Source organism: Tachyglossus aculeatus, chromosome 6, assembly GCF_015852505.1.
Source record: "Tachyglossus aculeatus isolate mTacAcu1 chromosome 6, mTacAcu1.pri, whole genome shotgun sequence".
Lineage (NCBI taxonomy): Eukaryota > Metazoa > Chordata > Mammalia > Monotremata > Tachyglossidae > Tachyglossus > Tachyglossus aculeatus.
In genome coordinates, this window is record NC_052071.1 from 11,308,463 (window position 1) to 11,320,478 (window position 12,016).

A 12,016-nucleotide genomic window follows, 5' to 3' on the forward strand; every position below is an offset into this window, starting at 1 on the left:
GTCTCTCCCATTTCTTGTCTTGTCTCCTGCCGCCGGGTCGTCTCCGACCCATAGCGACGCCATGGACGCATCTCTCCCAGAGCACCCACCTCCCTCTGCAGTCGTTCTGGTAGTGTATCCAGAGCGTTTTCTTGGTAAAAATACAGAAGTGGTTTACCATTGCCGCCTTACGCGCAGTAAACTCGAGTCTCCACCCTCGACTCTCTCCCATTTTGCCGCTGCCCAGCGCAGGTGACTTTTGATTTGCAGCCGATTGCCTTCCACTCGCTAGCCACTGTCCAAGTGAGGAATGGAATGGACAGGCCTTGCTTGACTCTCCCTCCCGTAGTCGATACTGGTAGAGTTCTAGAAACTCTCCAGATGCGATCCTGAGAGGAGTTCCCCCATTTCACACATCTCTTTGAGCGGCCCAGAGCATTTCTAAAGGGTGCCCAAATCCTTTGGGGTTTTCTCTGGCTGTTCTTACATGAGTTCACTGTCAGTCTGTGTCGCCAGCGTCCTTGTGTCTGTGCTGGCTGTCCGTCGAGGGAGGGGATGGGCTTTCCCTCATCATCTTGGTGGTGGTGAATATGATAATAGCAATAATAATGAAAATAATTACTTGGGCAGTTGCTAGCGAGTGGAAGGCAATCTGCCGTAAATAGTGATAATTGTTAATAATAACTATAATAATAATGGTATTTGTTAAGTGCTTACTGTGTGCAAAGCACTGTTCTAAGCGCTGGGGAGGTTACAAGATGATCAGGTTGTCCCGTGGGGGGATCACAGTTTTAATCCCCATGTTACAGATGAAGTAATTGAGGCCCAGAGAAGTGAAGTGACTTGCCCAAAGTCACACAGCAGACAGTTGGCGGAGCCGGGATTTGAACCCAATGACCTCTGACTACAAAGCCCAGGCTTTTCCCACTGAGCCACACTGCTTCTATACGCCCAGCACTGTACTGAGCATGGGATAGACACAGGATCAACAGGTCAGACACGGTCCCTGTCCCACCATGGGGCCTGCTGTCTAAGAAGGAGGGAGAACAGCTACTGAATCCCTCTTTTTCAGATGAGGGAACTGAGGCCCAGAAAATTGAAGGCAAGGGAGGGGCTGGGATGAGAACCGAGGTCTTCTTACTCCTAGGCCCGTCCTCTTTCCCCTAAGCCTCTTGTCCGTCCTTCAAACCCCTATCGGCTCTTTTGAGTTTGTGATCACAACCCTCCTCTTGAAGATGATTGGATTATTTTGTCCTTGTCCAGTTCATTTGTCTGTAGAGATCACCCCCTGTTGCTTCTCTGCTGCTGCCAGCCACTGACATAACTCCTTCCCCCTCCCCTGCACATTTAAGGTATTCCTCTACCGGGAATTCATCTGCCCTGCACATAGTAAGTGCTCAATAAATATGATTGATTGGGAGCCGTCCCACCACATCCTTCTGCTCGCTTCATTTCCTTGTGAACAGTTGGCATACCCCAAATCTCAGCTTGTACTTCCCAAGCGCTTAGTACAGTGCTCTGCACATAGTAAGTGCTCAATAAATACGATTGAATGAATGAATACATCAACCGTTGACATTCCCCAAATCTCATACGTCAGCCACCCCAGTGATCCATCTCCTTTCCAACCCATTCTCCACCACAGAAGATTGGATCCTCTGAAACTTGGAATTTGCCCCTTGCCCACAACACACGTAGACAACTTTGTTCATCTGGGCTCTCTAAACAATTCTGGGCTGAAAAGAACCCAAACAAGGGGCTTTCTGGACTGCCAGCTCTTAGACACCTGGGCCTTTCAAGTCCCCATCCCTCCTGAAGTCCCCAACTCCTCTTTGCCCCAGCTCTCAAAGTGCCAAGTTGGCATCTTGTCAATTTCGATTTGAGGTAAGGGACAAAATGGGCTTTATACCGTGTGCCTCTCTACCTAGTTAGGGGACAGATGTGGAACTTGGACAGAACAAGCAAGTTTGTACAGTTTTTGTTAGCAGCTGAGAAGCAGCATGGGCTGGTGGTTAGAGCACGGACTTGAGAGTCAGAAGGACCAGGGTTCTGATCCCGGCTCTGCCACTTGTCTGCTGGGTGATCTTGGGCGAGTCACTTAACTTTTCTGGGCCTCCGTTACTTCAACAGCAAAGTGGAGATTAATGCTATGAGTCCCAGGTGGAATACAGATTGTATCCAATCTGATTAGCCTGTATCTAACCTAGAGCTTAGTACAAAACAACAAAAACCGAAAAAAAATTAGTCTTGAGTCCCTGCTCCAGCAGGACACTCTACGGGCTCTAGCAGGAGGGCATTTCCAGCGCTTAGTGCAGTGCTTAGCACATAGTAAGTGCTTAACAAATACCATTATTATTATTATTATTATTATTATTATTATTAAAACAGCAGCTTTAAGGCAGCTTTTACCTTCAAGGAATTTACAGTCTAATCTCCAGGGCACCCCACTGTACACTGAACTGACAGCCAGTCCCTGCCGGATCCTGGGGGATTCATTCATTCAATCATATTTATTGAGTGCTTACTGTGTGCAGAGAACTGTACTAAGTGCTTGAGAAGTACAAGTTGGCAACATATAGAGACGGTCCCTACCCAACAACGGGCTCACAGTCTATCCCATTTAACCCCTGGATATAGCCCTGGCCTGTGAGCTAGAGGGCCTGTGTTCCAATCCTTGCCTGCTGTGTGGCTTTGGACAGTCACTTCACTTTTCTGTGCCTCAGCTGCAAAATGGGAGTTCAATACCTGGTCTCCCTCTTACGTAGACTGTGAACCCCATGTGGGCCGGAGAGTTTATCTGGCCTTATTACTTTAAATCTACCCTAGCGCTTAGAACAGTGCTTGACACATAATGAGCGCTTGCAAATGCAATTTAAAAAAAAAACCAAACACAAAGAACAACAACCCTCTCCCTCCAAACCAATGTTGTCCTGGGATTTGCTGGTTAAATCCAACAGTTTACTTCTGTTTGCATCAACAGACTCATCTCCCCTAGAGCCTGCTGTCGCAATTTATTTTGGGCAACTCTTAATACAATTATGTGTTGTGTGAAAGAAACTGTTCTCTGCACATCTGGCTGATGAACCTTATGCAGCAAGAGACAGAAGTCAAACTTAATCGTGAAGTTTTCTTATAACCAAAGCCTGAACATAGGCATGAAACGCTTTGTCTGAGAGATCAAAATATTTTTGTGTAGCGCACAGTGGGCCCTAAGGACTTGAGACTGTGTGAAGGATTGAGATTTTGGAATCCCGATTTGGGTGAGTTTCTTTGCTACAAAGTCTCATTAAAGGACGCTCTTCAATCTTGCTGGTTTCTGGACGTTTTGGATTTAAGTAGTATGCTTATGAAAGTCAGAGCTTCTATGGTGGCATTTGGGCAACATTAAAGATTTTATTACTTAGCGATAACTGGTTTTGGGGGGTTCTCTTTGCTAGCATACAACTTTCAATGGTCTCTAACGAGGGTATGCCTACTGGACTAATGAACCACCTGGCCTTAGTCCACACCGGATGAGCTCTGGGTTTCTTTCGTATTGTTGGCTGTGGGAGAGGCGACAAGAGAAGGGGGAAGGCAACCCGATGAAAAGCCAGTGAACCAAATCGGTGTATTGAAATGACAATGAATTTGGTTCAGTTTCCGGAGGAGGAAGGAAACTTCTTCCCCTGAGCCATAACAGATCTGTGAACACGGCTGGGTATTTCGGTTTTCGTTTGTCTGTGTACCAAACAAAGCCCTCAGACTTGTAGTCCTCAAACCTTGAGGGCCAAGACCATTTCTCCTATTTTGGGATATGGTGCCCTTTACCCCGGGAAATGGTGATGATTAATCTCAGTGACTAAATCATCACTCATCCAGTGAGTCGGTTTAATAACTGTGGGATTTGTTAAGCACTTACTACAGACTGAAAACTGTACTAAGCACTGCAGCCTGGCTTAGTGGATAGAGCATAGGGCCTATGAGTTAGAAGGACCTGGGTTCTAATTCCGGCTCCACCACATGTCTGCTGTGAGACCTTGGGCAAGTCACTTCACTTCTCTGGGCCTCAGTTACCTCATCTGGAAAATGGGGATTAGAGTGTGAGCCCCATTTGAGACAGGGACTGTGTCCGACTGGATTAACTAGTGCTTAGCACAGTCCTTGGCACATAGTAAGTGCTTAATAAGTACTATAGTAATAATTATTATTACAGTGTCATCAGATCAGACACACCTTGTTCCGCATGGGACTCCTAATCTAAGGGGATGAGAAAGCAGTGCTCTTTCCACTAGGCCACGTTGGTTCTCTGTCTCTCACTAGATTGTGAATTTCTTGAGGGGAAGGATTTGGTCTTCTATCGCCAGTGTATTCTCTCAAGCTCACAGCTCAGTGCTCTGCACAGAATACATGCTCAATCAATATGGTCGATCGATTCTTAATGAGACACTTTAATAATGATGGTATTTGTTAAGCGCTTACTATGTGCCAAGCACTATTCTAAGCGCTGGGGGGGATACAAGGTAATCATGTTGCTCTACGTGGGGCTCACAGTCTTAATAGCCACCTTACAGACGAGGGATCTGAGGCCCAGAGAAGTGAAGTGACTTGCCCAGACTCACACAGCTGACAAGTGGCAGAGTCAGGATTAGAACCCGCAACCTTTGACTCCCAAGCCCGGGCTCTTTCCACTGAGACACGCTGCGCCTCTTTAGTAGTTGATTCAGCAAAAGTCAAACATTTCTATGCAGCTCTGTTCCAGGATTGTATAGAAAGCCTTTGCCAGAACAATTTACCCTCTTGAATAATACGGTAATGGGCAGAGAACTGTCTCTTTTACCCTGTCAGACAAGGGGCTATAACACTGCAAGGTTTTGAAATTTTAAAAACGTACGGGAAAATATTGGTGGGAGTCTTTATTTCCAAACCGAGACGTAACTTTCGTCTCGCTCTTGGTGCATATTGGAGAGCAGGCACTTCCCTGAGAGGTCCAAGGTGAGGCGATGGGATTTTCCACAAGGTCAGCTAGGAGTAGAGGCCCTCCTCTCCCCCCAACCCTGCCAACTTGGCATGTCCCCATTCTGCAGTCCTTTTAATAATAATAATAATGATAATGACGGCATTTTTTAAATGCTTACAATGTGCTGGGGAGGTTACAAGGTGATCAGGTTGTCCCACGGGGGGCTCACAGTCTTAATCCCCATTTTACAGATGAGGCAGCTGAGGCACAGAGAAGTGAAGTGACTTGCCCGAAGTCACACAGCTGACAATTGGCAGTGCCGGGGTTTGAACCCACGACCTCTGACTCCAAAGCCCGGGCTCTTTCCATTGAGCCACTCTGCTTCTCTAATTGAGCCATCCCATCAGCTGCCTTCGCCCCGCCTTCAGCGGGGGTTGGTTTTCAGGGGATTTCCCAGGGGTCTGGGTATTTGCTCCAAGCGTCCTTGCTTTGCACGCAACTCCAGTTTTAGCCGCGGCAGGTTTCTAACTTGGATCCCTCTCTGAGAAGGGGACGAACAAGCCAATTTTTTTCCCTTGGGGTGGAGGGGGAGAAGGTGCGCTCCGTACCGAAAGCCTTCTAGAGCCGGACTCGCAAATATGGGATCCAGTTATCTGGATTTGGGGGCCAGTGTCTGAGCAATAGCAGCCTTTGTTAAATCCAAAAGGGGGTCTTCGGTGATCACTGACTTCTAGTGGCGTCAGGGATCCCGTACTGACCCATCCTTTCATTCATTTAATTAACGATGGCATTTACTAAGCACTTACTATGTGCAAAGCACTGTCCTAAGCGCTGGGGAGGTTACAAGGTGATTAGGTTGTCCCATGGGGGAGCTCACATTTACAGATGCAGTAACTGAGGCCCAGAGAAGTGAAGTGACTTGCCCAAAGTCACACAGCTGACAGTTGGTGGAGCCGGGATTTGAACCCATGACCTCTGACTCCAAAGCCCGAGCTCTTTCCACTGTGCCACGCTGCTTCTCATTTACATTCATTTAATTGTATTTATTGAGCACTTACTGTGTGCATAGCACTGTACTAAGCGCCTGGGAGAGCATAATACAACAATAAATAGACATGTTCTCTGCCCACAATGAGTTCCTAGTCTAGAGGGGGAGACAGACATTAATATACATAAGTAGGGACCGTCTCTATATGTTGCCAACTTGTACTTCACAAGCGCTTAGTACAGGGCTCTGCACACAGTAAGCACTCAATAAATATGATGGAATGAATTGAATGAATAAATAAATTAAAGACATATACATATACAGAGAAGCAGCGTAGCTTAGTGGAAAGAGCCCAGGCTCGGGAGTCAGAGGTTGTGGGTTTGAATTCCGACTCCACCACTTGTCAGCTGTGTGACTTTGGGCAAGTTACTTAACTTCTCTGTGCCTCAATTACCTCATCAGTAAATGGGGATTAAGACTGTGAGCCCAACGTGGGACAACCTGATCACCTTGTGTCTACCACAGTGCTTAGGACAGTGCTTGGCACGTGGTAAAGGCTTAACAAATACCATTATTATTATTATTATCATTATTTTTTGTTAAGTGCCTTGGGGCTGGGAGGGGGCATGAATGAAGGGAACAAGTCAGGGTGACGCAGCAGGGAGTGGGAGAAGAGGAGAGGGGGGCTTAGGGAAGGCTTTTTGGAGGAGATGTGCCTTCAGTAAGGCTTTGAAAGGTGGGAGAGTAATTGTCTGATATGAGGAGGGAGAATATTTCAGGGCAGGGGCCAGATGTGGGTGAGAAGTTGGCTGCGACATACACGAGATTGAGGTACAGTGAGAAGGTTAACATTGGAGGAGCGAAGTATGCAAGCTGGGTTTTAGGAGAGTAGTGAGGTGAGGCAGTAGGGGGCAAGGTGGCGGAGTGCTTTGAAGCCAGTGGTGAGTAGTTTCTGTTTGATGTGGATGTGGATGGGCAACCACGAGTTTCTTGAGGAGTGGGGAAACATCGTCTGAACATTTCTGTAGAAGAATGACCCAGGCAGCAGAGTGAAGCATGGACTGGTGTGGAGAGAGATAGGAGGCAGGGAGATCAGCAAGGAGGCTGATACAATAATCAAGGCGGGATAGGATAAGCGCATGTATTAACGTGGTAGCAGTTTGGATGGAGAGGAAGGGTGGATGTCAGCGATGTTGTGAAGGTGGAACTGACAGGATTTAGTGATGGACTGAATATGTGGGTTAAATGAGAAGGAGAGAGGAGTCAAGGGTAACGCCGAGGCAGGCTTGTGATACAGGAAGGATGATGGTGCCGTCCACAGTGATGGGAAAGTTAGTGGGAGGACAGGGTTTGGGTGGGAAGATAAGAAGTTCAGTGTTAGGCATATTAAGTTTGAGGTGTCGGGAAATCATCCAAGTAGAGATTTCTTGAAGGCAGGAGGAAAAGCGAGACTGCAGAGGGAGAGAGATCAGGGCTGGAAATGTAGGTTTGGGTGTCTTCCGCATAGAGGTGGTAGTTGAAGCCAGAGGAGAAGCTGAACTGAATGAAGCTTCTGCACTGGTGTCATGGTTACCCAGAGGCTCCCCCTGTAGTCCCTCAGACTTCTCCAAGACCAGGTTTAGCCTGAGTGTATTAAATCCATTGTCAGGAGTAGCCAAGTGTGTCACCTGGTTTTGATCTTAATGTTGGAGAAAACAGAATTTTTGTTTGTTAAGTGGTACGTGTTAGCTGCTTACTATGTGCTAAGCACTGGGGTAGATACACGACAATCAGGTCAGACATAGTCCCTGTCCCACGTGGAGCTCTGAATTTTCACGTTAGTCGTTCACCAGATTTCACAGCACCAGAATCAGGAGCCCTCCTCTCCCCTCTTCTTTCCTTCCTTCCCCCAGCACCCTTCCCCTCCTTCCTCTCTTTTCCCCTCCCTTCCCCTCTCTTCTCTCCCTTCCTCACCCCTCCCTTCCCCTTTCTCTCCCTTCCCTTTCCCTCCCATCCCTTCCCCTTTCCCTTCCTTCCTTCTCAGGAGACTTGGGTTCTAAACACAGCCCCATCATTTGTCTGCTGTGTCATCTTGGACTACTTCCCTTCTCTGTGTCTCCATTTCCTCAGCTATAAAATATGAACTAAAATACCTGTTCTCCCACCCCCTTAGACTGTGAGCCTCATGTGGAACAGGAACTGTGTGTCATCTGATTGTATTGTATTTACCCCGGTGCTTCGTACGGTGGTTGGCACATAGTAAGTGCTTGACAAATATCTTATTATCATTACATCCTGAAGCTCTACATATCATGTATTGCAATGCGTTACTTTAGGTAGAATTAATTATGGTATTTATTTAGTGCTTACCGTGTGCTAAAGTAGAAGTTAAAAGCTCGCTTGGAAAGAAATGTTATTTCTAATAGTCCTCTGCTCTCTGGTTTTAAATTTCTGTGTAGAGATCAGGGAGTTTATTCAATATTTTAGAACCTGGGTGGGGAATTTAGTCAGATATTCGTCTTTATGATCTAACTGTGAAGTGAAGTAGCAATTTCTCTGATAATTCAGTGAAGTGATACTCTGTAAAGGAACCCAATTTCAGAAATGACAGTTTCTGCTTTCACAGTGACAGTGTTGAAACTTCAGACTAATGTGTTGAGGCTGATATCATATTGCCTTCAGAAATTCCACCAAATGGAATCAAAATGGTCTCATTTTGTGGTTTTAATTTGTAGGGATTGAAATTCCTGTTTAGTGCACACAGACTTCCTCAGAGAGACCGGTTTGGTTTATGTGTGTCCCTCCGAGGATGCTGGCAGTTCGCCGTCCCTGTTTTTCATGTCCTTTCAGTTAAAACATCTGATCCTTTAGGCCTGGGAAACAAACCGTTTTCTTTTGGTGCAAATTCTGCTTAGTGAGAGTGAGATGACAAAAACCTTTCCTTTTTCTGTAATTCAGGGTGAAAGAGGGTGGATTCCTTTCTCAAACTCACCTAAAACAGTGCTTCCTAAGGGGCCTTTTGTCTAGGTCATCAAGAGAAGCCTTAGAGAATTCTCAAACTGTGCATTTGAGATCGGGATTCTCCTTCTGATGAATGAAGAAACTACACACCGAAAAAAATCTTTAGAAAAATACGTAAAGCTTCAAGGGAAGCCCAGGGCTGAGTTAGGATTAGGATTCAGTGTTACCAAAGCCTGTCTTCAGACTTGTAGGTCATACAGCTTCTTTCAAAACACAACCAGTGTGGCCTGGTGGAATGAGCTCGGGCCTGGGAATCAGGAGACCTAGGTTCTAATCCCAATTCTATCACTTGCCTGCCATGAGACTGTGGGTAAGGCACTGAATTTCTCTGAGCTTCAGTTTCTTCATCTTTAAAATCCCTCCTACTAAAAATTATGAGCCCCGTGTGATGACAAAGACTGTGTCCAACCTGATTATCCCGTATCTATCCCAGTGCTTAGTACACAGTAAATACCAAACAAATACCATAATGATGGTGCCGATTATGACAACCCGGGGATGGGGGAGAGATTGTTTTCCACCAACTGAGGGTATTGTGGCAGTTTCTAGAGCACATCTATCGCCGATGCTAGCCACCATTAATTAGAAGGGAGAGAAATGGGGCCAGCTAGCAGTATACCTGTGAGTTTTGGGGTGCCCTGAACTCCTGGACGGCTGCTACATTTGGGGGGATTTGCAACCTACATTCAAGAAACCCACCCCTGTCTGATCTCAGGCAGAAGCTCGGTTGGGTCAGAAGGTTAGAGCAGCTTTCGAGTCTTCGTTTTCCGAATAGAAGTCACCAAACTCTGTTTTTCCAAGAAGATTTCTTCCAAAACATGTTTTTACAGTGTGTTAAGCAGCTGGGCTCTTAGAGCTGCTAAAACTAAAAGCTAAAACTACTTTTTTTTTCCAACTTTGTTTTCAACGGAGTCAGTTTGGTCGTGATGGTTATTAGGGGATTCTATGTAAGAATATAATTTGTTTAGGCTGACAAGAAATCTGACAGCTTGTTAGTGTAAGACGTGGATCCTTTCTTCTATCTCTGGAAATTTATCAAGGCATGCCAGAAGTTTTCAAGCAGAAGTTCCTGAGCATTGAGAGCAGCATGGCTTAGTGGAAAGAGCCTGGGCTTGGGAGTCAGAGGTCGTGTGTTCTAATCCCGGCTCCACCACTTATCAGCTGTGTGACTTTGGGCAAGTCACTTAACTTCTCTGTGCCTCAGTTACCTCATCTGTAAAGTGGGGATTAAGGCTGTGAGCCCCACGTGGGACAACCTGATAACCTGGTATCTACCCAAGCGCTTAGAATAGTGCTTAACAAATAGTAAGCTCATAACAAATACTATCATTATTATTATTATTGGCTTCAAAACAATCAGCCCTCTTCCCTTCTCTCCTCTCCCCCTGCCCCCCGGCTCACTCTCTTTGCTCTTCTAATGCCCTGTTCTTCTATTGTCTCTCACCTTTGACCTCTTGTCTACACCCTTCTTTCTGCTGGAACTCTTACTTCCTAAAACATCCAGCAGACCACTGCTCTCCCCGTCCTCAAAGCCCTTCTGAAATCACAGCTCCTCTAGGAGGCCTCCCCTGATTAATTTCTCTTCTCCTAGGCTCTCCCCCTTGCCTCCTCCCGCAGCCATTGGCACGTCTCCCTTGGAGAAGTCGTTTGTTCCCACAACTTCAACTATGCGGGCGATTCCCAAATCTCCCTCTTCAGCCCTAAATCTCCCTCTCCAGCCCTGATCTCTCTCCTCTGCAGTTTCTCATTCCTTCCTGCCTTTGGGACATCTCTACTTGGATGTCCCGCTGACACCTCAAACTTAACGGGTCCAAATCAGAATTTCTCATCTTCCCACCCAAGCCCTGTCCCCACCTGGCATAGACAACACTTCCATTCTCCCTGTCTCAAAAACCCATAACCGTAGCATTGTCCTCAACTCATCTTGGTCCTTCAACCCACATATTCAGTCCATCACCAGATCCTGTCAGTACTGCCTTAGCTGCTTTAGAATCTGCCCCTTCCTCTCCACCCAAACTGCCACCCCGCTGATCATATCCTGCCTCAGCCTCTTCGCTGAACTCCCTGCCTCCTGTCTATCCCCTCTCCGGATCACACTCCCCTCTGCTGCCTGGATCATTTTTGTAAAACGCTGCTCAGTCCATATTTCCGCACTCCTTGAGAACCTCTGCTGTTTGCCCATCCACCTCTGCATCAAACCAGAACTTCCCTCCATCTCCCCTCATCGTCATCATCATCAAAGGTATTCATTGAGTGCTTCCTGTGTGCAGTGCACTGTGCTAAGCATTTGGGAGAATACAATGCAACAGATTTAACAGACACATTCCCTGCCCACGTTCTGCCTCCGGCCCGGAACTCCCTTCCTACCCCTTGCGTATCTGACAGACCACCTGTCTCCCCATCCTTAAAGCCTTCCTAAAATCACATTTCAATGGAAAGAGCACAGGCTTTGGAGTCAGAGGTCATGGGTTCAAATCCCGGCTCCGCCGTCAGCTGTGTGACTTTGGGCAAGTCACTTAACTTCTCTGAGCCTCAGTTCCCTCATCTGTAAATTGGGGATTAAAACTGTGAGCTCCCCCGTGGGACAACCTGATTGCCTTGTAACCTCCCCAGTGCTTAGAACAGTGCTGTGCACATAGTAAGCGCTTAACAAATACCATTATTATTATTATTATTATTATTATTATTATCTCCTTCAACAGGCCTTCCTCAACTAAGCAAAAAAAATAAGCCCTCTAAACCCTCCCTTTTGTGTCACTTAACGCATTTGGGTCTGTTCCCTTTTAAGCATTTGATACTCACCACAGTACATAGTCGTCTGTAATTTATCTCAATCTCTGTCTCCTCCTCTAGTCTCTAAAACCCTTGTTGGGGAGGAATCTTGTCTGCTAACTCTGGTATATTGCATTCTCCCGTGTTTTGTCCATTCTCTGCACATAGTAAGCACTCAATTTTTTAATGGTATTTGTTAAACGCTTACTATGGGCCAGGCACTGTTGTAAGCGTCGAGGTAGCTACATGGTAATCAGGTTGGACTGAGTCCGTGTCCCACATGGGGCTCACAGTCATAATTCCCATTTTACAGATGAGGTAACTGAGGCCCAGAGAAGTGA

The 12,016-nt window shown here is 46.5% G+C and overlaps 1 non-coding gene across 1 annotated transcript; it reads right to left on the bottom strand.

The window, feature by feature from the left end:
* Window positions 1-241: 241 nt before the first annotated feature.
* On the bottom strand, window positions 242-378 carry LOC119930280. The gene has a single exon (XR_005451762.1). It is a non-coding gene; the product is annotated as a small nucleolar RNA SNORA7 (small nucleolar RNA).
* Window positions 379-12,016: the final 11,638 nt, after the last annotated feature.